Consider the following 5,101-nt stretch of genomic DNA (forward strand, 5'->3'; position numbering starts at 1 on the left):
TACATGCCTATGCTAACATCACTCAATGCATCCGATCGCGGAGACTAAGCAGTGTTAAGATTGGTTAGTACTTGGATGAGATACCACCTGGGAATTCCAGCTGCTGTAGTATTAGTTTTCTATTTTTCAAATATATTGCTTTAAATTTAAACAAAAAATAGTGCTAAACCAAATTAGAAAGATCAGACTGGTAAGAATCCAATTACTTGCAGCCACATCAGTCTGAATATGCCTGTTCTCATCTGACTTGCAAGCTAACCAGGCTTGAGCCTTGTTAGTACTTGAATGGGAGACCAACTGGCAATACCAGGTGCTGTAGGCTCTTTTTTTATTGTTCAAATATATTGCTTTTAATTCAAACAAAAAAAATGCTAAAACAAATTAGAAAGATTAAATTGGGAGAAAATCAAATGCCCACAGACACATCAGTCTGTATGCACCAGATTTCATTTGATCTTGGAAATAAAACAGGTCTGAACCATGTATGTACTTGGATGGGAGACCACCTGGGAATACCAGATGCTGTAGGCTGCTTTTTCTATTGTTCAAATATATTGCATTTAATTTAAACTTCCAAAAATGCAAAAGAAAATAAGAAAAAAAATTAAAAAAAGTCTAGAGACATTTACATGCCTATCCTAACATCAGTCTTAATTCATCTGATCGTGGAAGCTAGGTAGGGTTAAGACTGGTTAGTACTTGTATGAGAGACCACCTGGGAATACCAGGTGCTGTAGGCTCCTTTTTCTATTGTTCAATGTATTGTTTTTAATTTAAACAAAAATAAAATGCTAAAACAAATTAGAAAGATTATATTGGGAAAAATTCAAACATCCATGGACACATCAGTCTGTATGCACCCAATTTTGTCTCATCGTGGAAATGAAGCAGGTTTGAACCTAGTAAGTACTTGGATGGGAGACCACCTGCGAATACTATATGCTGTAGGTTACTGTTTCTATTGTTCAAATATATTGCTTTTAATTTAAACTAAAAAATGTGCTAAAAAAAATTAGAAAGATCAAACTGGGAGAAATTCATTCACCTACGGCCACATCAGACTGAATGCATAGTTACATAGTAGGTTAGGTTGAAAAAAGACAAATGTCCATCAAGTTCAACCACTAGGGAAATAAACATATCCCAGATATAAAACCCTTTAATACATGGTTGGTCCAGAGGCAGGCAAAAAACCCCTGGTACAATTTGCCTAAACGGGAAAAAATTCCTTCCAGATTCCATGAGGCAATTGGATGTTCCCTAGATCAACAGTCACTGTTATTTTTTCTTTAAAGCCTTAATACTCAGTTATATTCTGTGCTTCTAGAAAAACATCCAGCTTTCTCTTAAAGCAATCTATAGTAGATGCTGAAACTACTTCCTGAGGGAGCCGATTCCACATTTTCACAGACCTTAAACTTCTTTTGCTTCAGACGCAAAGAGTGCCCTCTTGTTCTTTGTAATGATCTCACATGGAATAATGGGGAAGAGAGTTATCTATATGGACTGTTTATATATTTATACAGGGTGATCATATCCCCCCTTAAACGTCTCTTCTCAAGGGAGAATAGATTCCGTTCAGCTAATCTTCTCTGATAGCTGAGCTCCTCCATTCCTTTTATAAATTTAGTTGCCCTTCTCTGCACTCTCTATAATTCAACAATCTCCTTTTTGTGAACTGGTGTCCAAAACTGGACTGCATTTTCCAGACGTGGTCTGACCAACGTTTTGTACAGAGGCAGGATAATGTCTCAATCTCTGCAGTCTATTCCTCTTTTATTACAAGAAAGTACTTTACTAGCTTTAGATATTGCAGCTTCGCATTGAATGTTGTTATTAAGTCTATGATCTACAAGAACCCTCAGATCCTTTTCCATTTCTGACTCCCCCAAATGTATTCCCCCTGAACAGTATGAAGCATGCATGTTGTTAGTTCCCATAATTTTACATTTATCTATATTAAATGGCATTTGCCACTTGGCTGTCCAATCAAACAGTAAATCCAGGCCTGCTTGTAGATTTTAGACATCCTGTATGGACCTAATTCCATTACATAGTTTGGTGTCATCTGCAAATACAGAAATGGTACTTTTAATCCCAAACTCTATATTATTTATAAATATGATAAACAGTAGAGGTCCCAACATTGAACCCTGGGGTACACCACTAAAACCTTATACCAGAGTATGAATAATTAATTACAACTCTCTGGATGTGATCTTTAAGCCAGTTCTCTATCCATTTACAGATTGACTTTTCTAAAACTATCAACCCTTGCATATTTACCCTCTGTGGGGTACAATGTAAAATGCTTTAGCAAAGTCCAAGTACCCTATATCATGTGTGAGTTTCCCACAACGCAGGGCTGCCAGCAGATTGGCCCCATTGTCCCACACAACCTTGCCTGGCTGAAGTCTGTTGGGAGTTAGCCATTTGTCCTCCTGCTCCCATAAGGCACTTAGAAAGGCTGCACCCGTGTGGCTGAGGGAACCCAGGCTTCGCAACTTCAGGACTGCGTGGCAACATCGGAATTGTGCACCGAAATACCAAACTGTAGGTTGTTGCTGGCGGTGAACAGATGCTGCCGAATGGGAGGTGCTGTTGCTGGGTCTCCACGGCAAAGTGTCCCTGGAGGGAGAGGTTGAGGCACAAGATTCAAAGGAGGAGGTGGAAGTGGAGGTCGAGGAGGAAATTAAATGGCCATGTGCTCTGGGTGGAGGTAGGTATGCAGGCCTTGCTGCAGCTGCATCTTCCCCTGCTGCCACCAAAGTTACCCAGTGAGCTGTAAAGGAAATATGTGTTCTGGTGAAAAGTAACTGGGGGGAAAGCCTGTGAACTGACTCTCTTCATCAGATGACTCAAACAACTGAGCATCTTCATTGAATTTTTGAAGCTCCACCTCTCCAACCCCTTGGTGGGACTCCTCTACATACTGCCGTACCCGTGACTTTCCAGCCGCTGATGAGGAACTAGGAGGAACAGGTGTATCATGGACTGTTTGGGACACCTGTAAAGCCTGTGTCTGGGATGAAGAGCGGATATAATCACTAGACCCAGGCTGGGTCATGTACTCCACTACGTCTTCTGCCTGGTGTGGCAATAATGGACGCCCACCACCATTTGAACAACAACACTACTAACCAGGCTCAACCCTGTTTAGCTTCCGAGATCAGACAAGATTGGGTACATTAAGACTGATGTGGCCGTAGACGATTGAATTTCTTCCAATTTGATCTTTCTAATTTTATAGCACTTTTTTTAGTTTAAATAAAAGCAATATATTCAACAATAGAAAAAGCAACCTAAAGCACCTGGAATTCCCAGGTGGTCTCCCATCAAAGTAATAAGCAGGCTCAACCCTGTTTAGCTTCCGAGATCAGATGAGATCAGGGACATTCAGACTGATGTGGCCATAGGCGACCAAATTTCTTCCAATTTGATCTTTCTAATTTTTTAGCACTTTTTTAATTTTTTTAATTTAAATAAAAGCAATATATTGAACAATAGAAAAATAAGCCCACATGCTATTCCGATCTGCTCTCCCATACAGGTACTAATCAGGCACAATCCTGTTTCACTTCTGAGATCAGACAAGAGCGCGCACATACTGACAGATGTGTCATAGACTAGCAAATTTTTGCCAATTTGATCTTTATAATTTGTTTTAGCAGTTTTGATAATTAATAATTAATTTGTTTAATTTAAAAGCCATATAGTTGAACAATAGAAAAAATGGAGACTACAGAACTAGGCATTCCCAGGTGGTCTACCATGCTAGTACAAACCAGGATCAACCCTGTTTAGCTTCCACGATCAGACAAGTCGATCTTTCCAATTCGATCTTTCTATTTTTTTAGCGCTTTTTTTTAGTTTAAATAAAAGCAATATATTGAACAATAGGAGCCTAAAGCAAATTGTATTAGCACAATGTCTCCCTATCAAGTACTGACCAGGCTCCAACCTGTTTAGCTTCCGAGATCAGACAAGATAGAACAGATTCAGAATGATGTGGCTGTAGGTGATTGAATTTTGCCCAACTTGATCTTTCTAATTTGTTTTAGCATTTTTTTTAGTTTAAATTAAAACCAATATAGTTGAATATTAGAAGATTGAGCCTACAGCACCTGGTATTCCCAGGTGGACTCCAATCAGAGTACCGCCCAAGCTCTTTCCTGTTTAGCTTCCGAGATCAGACACATTCACACTGAGGTGGCCATAGGCAAAGAAAATTCTTCTAATTTGATCTTTCTTATTTTTTAGCACTTTTTTTAGTTTAAATAAAAGCAATATTTTGAACAATAGAAAAATGAGCCTACAGTACCTGGAATTCCCAGATGGTCCCCCATCCAAGTACTTACCAGGCTCAACCCTGTTTAGCTTCCGAGATTAGACAAATTCAGATTGATGTGGCCGTAGGTGATTAAATTTTGCCCAGTTTGATCTCTATAATTTCTTTGAGCACTTTTTTTAAAATTAAAACCAATGTAGTTGAACAATAGAAAAAGGAGCCTACATCACCTGGTATTCCCAGGTGATCTCCCATCCATGTACTAGCCAGGCTTAATCTTGTTTAGCTTCTGAGATCAGGCACATGCAGACTGTTGTGGCTCTAGACAATTGAAACTCCTCCAACTTGATCTTTCTAATTTTTTAGCACTTTTTTTAGTTTAAATAAAAGCAAAATTTTGAACAATAGAAAAAGGCACCTACAACACATGGTATTTCCAGGTGGTTTCCCATTCAAGTATTAACCAGGTTTAACCCTGTTTAGTTTCCAAGATCACATGAGATTGGGCACATTCAGACTGATGTGGCTGCAGGGGATTGAATTTTGCCCAATTTGATCTTTCTAATCTTTTTAGCACTTTATTTTTGTTTAAATAAAAGCAGTATATTGAACAATAGAAAAGCCTCTTGGCTGCCCAAACAAACAGTACATCCAGGTCTGCTATTAGATCAGATACAGTTTGGTGTCATCTGCAAACACAGAAATGGTGCTTTTAATACCAAACTCTATATCATTTATAAAGATGTTAAACAGTAAAGGTCCCAACACTGGGCCCCAGGGAACACCCTAGGGAACTCCACTATTAACCTTAGA

At 38.9% G+C, this 5,101-nt stretch overlaps 1 pseudogene; it reads right to left on the bottom strand.

Annotated features, from left to right (window-relative positions):
• Window positions 1-3,299: 3,299 nt before the first annotated feature.
• Window positions 3,300-3,418, bottom strand: LOC140334384 (5S ribosomal RNA; annotated as a pseudogene).
• Between the last annotated feature and the right edge of the window lie 1,683 nt (window positions 3,419-5,101).

This window comes from Pyxicephalus adspersus, chromosome 6 (genome assembly GCF_032062135.1).
Source record: "Pyxicephalus adspersus chromosome 6, UCB_Pads_2.0, whole genome shotgun sequence".
NCBI lineage: Eukaryota > Metazoa > Chordata > Amphibia > Anura > Pyxicephalidae > Pyxicephalus > Pyxicephalus adspersus.